Source organism: Palaemon carinicauda, chromosome 9 (genome assembly GCF_036898095.1).
Source record: "Palaemon carinicauda isolate YSFRI2023 chromosome 9, ASM3689809v2, whole genome shotgun sequence".
Taxonomy (NCBI): domain Eukaryota; kingdom Metazoa; phylum Arthropoda; class Malacostraca; order Decapoda; family Palaemonidae; genus Palaemon; species Palaemon carinicauda.
The window spans coordinates 78,291,594-78,298,324 of record NC_090733.1 but is presented as its reverse complement, the minus strand read 5'-3'; positions in this window follow the sequence as shown (position 1 = coordinate 78,298,324).

The window sequence follows — 6,731 nt, the reverse complement described above, 5'->3', positions numbered from 1 at the left end:
CATCCTTCAAGTCCACTGAAATCATGAAATCCCGTGGTCTGATTGCCTGTCTGACCATCTGAGTGGTCTCCATCTTGAATGGAGTTTGTTCGACAAACTCGTTCAGTGCAGAGAGATCGATGACTAGTCTCCAGCCTCCAAGAAAAATATGGCTGTAGAAGCCTGGGGACCCGTCCTCCATCTCTTGGAGAGCATCCTTCTCCAACATGGTCCGGATCCCGACACGTAGGACTCTGGTGTCGACGATGGATGGGCCAGGAGAGGGGGATAGTTGATGCAAGGGACGATATATCCCCTTCTGAGAACAGAAATGGACCAGGGGTCAGCTCTCAGTTCCATCCACCATCACCATCTGCTGCTCAGGCATTCCCCCATCAGTGGACAGGTCAGGGGATTACCATCCCTAGCGGGAGCATCACTGGGATTTCTTGCTATTGCCTCTGAAGCCTTTGGATCCTTTTGGACAAAAGGTACCCTTAGGCTCCTGAGGTTGTGTTGGCTTTTTCTTAGGAGGAGTCTTTTTGTAGTTGTTCATGGCGGTTGTGGTTCTATGCGGTTGTTGCTGCTGCCGAGGAGGCTTAAGGGGAGCTACCGTGCGCTGAAGGAGAGAGTCCTGGCTCGCCTTCCTCCAGCGCTCAGCCACAACCTCGATGTTGGTTCCCGCGAACAACGTAGGGCCATCCACCGGAGCGTTGTGGAGTCTCCTAGTCTCCCTCTTCGACAGCTGCTTCTGGAATCTGGGGACCATCACATCTCGGCGCCTCAAGATCCAGTTGGCCAATTGGTTGACGACATTCTCCGTCAAAAATTCAAGGGTCTTGGCCCCTGAGAAAAGGAAGGAGAAAAGGGCTTCCTTTCTCTTTGTTGACGAAAAGTCCTTGTTCTTGACGAGGTAGCCAACTGTCCCCATCCAATAATCCAACCATGAGGCAGATTGCAAAGCTCACTTTTCAACCCGCTCCATGTTGGTGGCGTCAGCCACAAATAACTCAACTGAATGGTTTGCCAGACTCTTGATGGTGTAACCCGGTGTGAGCGACTGAGTGGTAGAGGTGAGGGATCATCATCAATTACCTCACAGTACTTCCTGTGCCTGATGTACGGTGGAGGAAATAGCCTGGAGGAATTAGGTGCTCTGAGTGAGTGCGTAGCGCCAGCTACCTGGGCATATGATCACTTTTTCACTGCCTTGACCCCCTAGACCAGAGTAGGGATACTCTGGTCTTGGTGAGTTTAGGGGCGTCGGAGAACAGATCCAGAACCCTGTCTAGGCCCTCACAAGGAACCTGGTCTGGTTCCCCGATGTTGTTCACGCGGCTAATACATGAAAGGACCAGAAGTAAACTCTATCAGAGTCCTTTTGCTTCAGTGCAGACATCTTTGGGCTGGAGGCCGGCAGTAAGGCCCTATCTGTGTGGTCAGATCCGTCATCAAAGAGTACTTCCTCACCCGAGCTAGCACCCATAGCAGCTTGAAGAGGGTGGAGTTCATCAACTGGGGTCTTTGATCATCTGGGAGGGAGACCACTGTGGGATACATTCCTCACAGTGGTTGGACCCTTAGACTCATTCCTTTGAGGCTGATGGTCACCCATAGACCACCAGTTCTTGGGAATGGTCTTAGAGTCCTTCCTCTCTTTGGGTCCCGGAGCAATAGAATCCAGGAGAGAGGGTTTTCCCAAAGCCCTTGTGACCTCGGGTCCTGCTCCCTCAGTCACGCTGGCTGGAGTTGGAGCCTCCTTGGTGGATGATCCCGTAGGCTCCATGGGCGACAGGCAGTAGTGCTCCGTGTATGAGATCTCTCTTGGAGATCTGAAGCCCTTGCTCAGCCTAGGGTGCAAACTATCCCCTGTAGGAGGAGTTCTATTCCTCCCTTCCCTCCTCTTGCCCTTGAGCACAATAGGAATCATGCCCAATCTCTCCAACGTTGGGTCCTGCGTGGTCGGACCCTTACTTCTCAGGTAATTCCCCATATTTGAAGGAGTGTACTGTGGGAGGGGATTCGATCTGCCTCGGAAGTAAAGAGCATTGAGGATCTGAAGGGGGGGGGGGGGGAGTTTTCGCCCTTGGAGTCCAAAGGAATCGCAGGGGTTCTGACTACCCAGGAAGAGGGTTGGTCTGGAAGCCCTACTGCCTCCTTGATACCCTTCACCAGGTCCTGAAACCATAGGGTTTCCTTGGTAAAGGAAAACTCTGCAGAGTTACCTTGATATCTAGGACCTGGTAATGAAGCCTCGAAGGGAACTGGTCTCGAGGGCTTGTTGGGCCATCAGGCAGGTGTGCACTCTTGCCAGAGCGCCGTCGACCAGGAGAGTGCTTTCTTACAGGGGCGCGCGGGCGCTGAACGTCTTTGCTATCCCCAGGTGTAGAAGTCCGAGGATGTGCTGGAGCGCGTAAGGTAGAGGGCGACCCTTGAAACAGATAAGCCCCATGTAGCCACCAATTAGATTGGATCTTGCGTGTTGCTGAATCTGTTCCAGGTCCTTAGGGAAATCTGTGGCCTACGACTGGTGACTCCTTAAACACCATTGTAACAATTTTAGTTGGAGGCAACCATGAGAACTAGTTTTTTCTAGAGAGGTCAGGTAGCCAAGTGGCTGTAGCCATTGTTGTGCTGGTAGCTGTGCCTTATGAAGGGAAGGATGGGCCGCTTTCTTGAAATGGGTTATCCTGTTTTGAAAAGAATACACTCTTCTTATTACTATGGTTAGGTCTATGCCCAGGTATTAATTCTTTACTTGGTCGAAAGCTTGGATTTCTCCAGATTTGTAGGAATCCCCAGATCACATCAAAACAAGAGGAGCCTGTTCTAATGATGATAATGTTGGAACTCTGAGTCTGCTAGTGTTAACCAGTTATCTAAGTACAGATCAGACAAGTTTTGTTGTCATGAGTCCATGCCAACACCCATGTGATCACCAGAGTGAATACCTTGGGGTTCGTGAACAACCCATAGCAAAGCAATCTGAATTGGAAGACTTCACTCCCTAGGACAAAGAGTAGATACTCTCTTGAAAAATGGTTTATGGGGATCTGGAGGTATGTGTCCTTAAGATCAAGTGAAATGATAATGTTGTTCTTCCTTAGGGCATGTCTGATTATGGTGGGTTTTTCCATCCTGAACTGAGTAAGATGGCTGAACTCGTTTAGGACTGAGAGCTCTACCACTGATCTCCAGTCCCCTGAGACATTTTTTTACCAAAAACAGTAGAGTAAAAAAGCATGGAGACACTCGCTTCTTCTAGAGTTCCCTTTAGCAGACTAGTCTGTATCTCCGACTGATGGACAAGGTCTTTCTCTCTTGCTGGTGGATAGCAAAACATTGTTATTGGAGCTAGAATTACAGGTGGGGGGGGGGGGAAGCGGGTGAATGGGAGTTGGTATCCAAATACAAGCATGTCCCCAGCCACTACTCTACCTCGTGAAATTGTCAGCTCCTCCATTTCTCTGCCAGGCATACCCCCACTGGAGATGGTCGAGTTGGGGAATTGCCAGGCATACCCCCACTGGAGATGGTCGAGCTGGGGAATTGCCAGTCCTATCCTTATTGAGGGTGTCGCCTACCTTTTTTTCAACAATTCTATTTCTGACCCCTTCATTGGTGAAACGGTTGACAAAAATCAGATGGCTTTTGAGACTCCCATGGTGTAGTTCTTGAGTCATGTCTACTTGTCTTTAGTCTGGGAGCTGGTCTGAAAGTTTGTTTAGATGAAGGAGATGGCCTGGTATGGTTACTGGAGGCTGAAGACTGAGGGCTCCCGAAAGACATTGCTTGATGATATAGTGAATCCTAATAAGATTTTCTCCAGTTCTCCCCATTCAATGGGAACAGAGAAGGACCCTTAAGTGAGGAATTCCTGAAGTTCCATACCTCCCTCTGGTTTACTTGTCTTGCGAATTTAGAGGCGACCGTGTCTCGTTTCTTTGAAATCCAGTTGGCCCACTAATTAGCTGCCTGGTGAACCAAAAATTTCACAGTTTTTACTACACACCTAATGAGGTTATTGAGCTGATTCTTCTTCTCTGCATCAGAGAGGTCCAAGTTTGAGGGAAAGTGTCCCATCGTACCTGATCGTGGGTCCAACCAGGAGGCTGAGGTCTCCATGTTACAGGCCTCTGAAGACGTAAGTGTATTGTCTTAGTTTCTTAACTGAAATGGATCAGGGTAAGGTAGAGACAGGTAGGGTCAGAGGCAGCGGAGAGGGATGAGAGCCCTGTGATTCATAATATATCATCTGCCTTGGAAAAACTCATGAGGGGATTGTAGAGGATCGGCCTGATATTAGGAAATCTTTCAGAGCTGATACCTACATATCAAACTTGTTGAATGCCCCTTAGCTAGCTTAGACAGGATGAGTTCTTACCATTGTTTAAAACCTGGGGATACACAGCTTTCTTGTATTTATTCAGAAATCTAGGGGTTTCACCAAGGTTGTTAATTATCCTGACCAGGGATAGGTTCTGTAGAAAGAAACACTCAGATTTTGACTCCTCAGACTCAGTGCAATCTGGATCAGCTGCTCTCAGCAACCATTCAACAGAGTTGGGGGGAGCCCTTACCTCAGGAGAGGCCGCTCCTCTCTGGAGAGGAATCGTGCTGCCTCTGGTCTTTCTGTTCAAACATTGTACCAGATAAGCGCTAGAGAGGGTCAAGGATTATGTGTCATTTTCTGGAACTCCTCATCCTAGTAGGTGTAGAACAAGAAAAAGAATCGTCAGGATCTCTCCTACGAAAAGATTGTGGGGAGTCAGCCAATCTCTTAGCTTTTTTTATGGAGTCTTTGCTGTCCCTTCAAAAGGAAAGAACAAGAGTCCTCTCTAACTTTTGAGCAGGCAACGCTTTCAGGTGACTCTGACTCTGAAGGTGGTTGCCTGAATGAAAAATGCTCTAATGATGGTTCAGTGTTCTTAAAGGACCAACCATAGCCAAACTCGATTAGTGACAATATCTGTAATCTTAGCATCTTGCACGAATCTTTATTATATATCTCAAGTATATATAGGATTAAGGGTGGTGAGATCTCATCAATAGCATAGGCTTGCATACCAACCAGTGAGTGAGCTTCTGTGCAAATAGACAGAAGTGCACTAGCATGTGGCTACTCTAAGTTAGATGAAAGAGAGCAAAAAGAGAGTTACAAAAAAAAAAAAAAATGAAAGAGCTAGAGGTGCTCCCATAGGAAAGCACTCTAGAGAGAAGTTGAGCATGTCTAATATTGTTCTAATTTACCCACGAACAAGTTAGATGTTTCTCCCCTTTCTTCATCATCAGTGAAGGATTTGCCAACACTGTCTCTTATAACGGGAGAGAAATGGTAGGAGTGACTTATGTGATATTTCTATTGATAGGTCTGAAAGGGCTAATCATCCAATTGGGAAAAGAGAAGGGCTGCAGCCACATTTTCTTCTATACGGCAGTGTATACAAAGTCAGCAGACTATGTGCCTAGACCAAAGACACTTTGTTGTATGAACTGAAACTTGTGCAGGAGTAGTTTCCCTCCGTTCTGTTCATTTAGGCTAAATGCATGTGGAAATTGTACCCTGGTATACTTCTTTATCAGATATTCTCTATCCATCTGGGAAGGCAGGTGCTTCAAGTCAGAGCCCATGTCATCACCCCTAGTTTTGCAATCATCGAACCCACAAAAGTAATCCCAATCACACATTCAGGATGTAAGAAAATATATCCATGGGATTGTCTTAAGCTGTCACTGTGTGCGGTAGTGTTAAGCACACTAGTGTTAAGCGTGCTAGTGTTAAGTGCGTGAGTGTGGAAGTATGCTAGTCTGGGATGTTGCTGATATATGCATCATAGTCTTGCTAATGGTAAGCGTGATAGGATAAAAACAAGCATTTTTTTGCACTTAGCAGGAGCATACTGAGCACAGAAAAGGCCTGGCGAGGCAGATTTTCTGATCTAGGCAGAGAAGGTAGCATGTGAAAGTAGTGCAGTCATTGGTAAATGATGATTCCAATTTCAAATCCCTGCTCACTCAGAGATATGGATCACAAGTAAGCGCAGTCAATATAGAAGGGTTGTGGTTTCTCTTTCAGGAAGGAAAACGTGTTCCTTCAAATATCGTTTTCTTTTCGAACTTGCAGGTGGTTGCACAATTAGGGAAGTGTGATTTAAGGGCAGAACATTAGCTATATACTGAAGTTCAGACCCACTGTCAATGTTACAAGACTGAATTTCCTATCGCAGCACAGTGTCGTATACAGCAATAATTGTCCACGAACTAGTAGCAAATTCTTAAAAGCCAAGTTTTAAAAGAGGCTGAAAGCATGTCTGTGTTATTTGGCAGCAAGACGTTATAGGTTTTTAACTACCGAGTTCCAGCTACACTTGAATCAATTCTCATATCTAATGACAAAAGTTTGCATTCGTGTAGGAACTAAGGAATTTTAGCTAGCATAACCATAACCACAGAACCTATCCTAGGATTTCAGGTGTTTCCCTTACAGTACTTATCAATGGGTTTCAACTACCTGGAATAGCCCTTCTGATCCCATAAATGTTTCCCATACAAATCTATAATTAAAACATTGGCTCATACAACAAATTTAAATTGCCCCTTAGCCAAGTCTAGGAAGTCAAAAACTATTGTGTTTCAGTAGCTACGGGGATTATTAATTGGAGTCCACTTTCTACTGTTAAGTAAAAGTGATGTAACTGCTTCCAGCATTAAGTTATGGATCTGTTCATGCCTCTTGTTCAGTTGACATAACA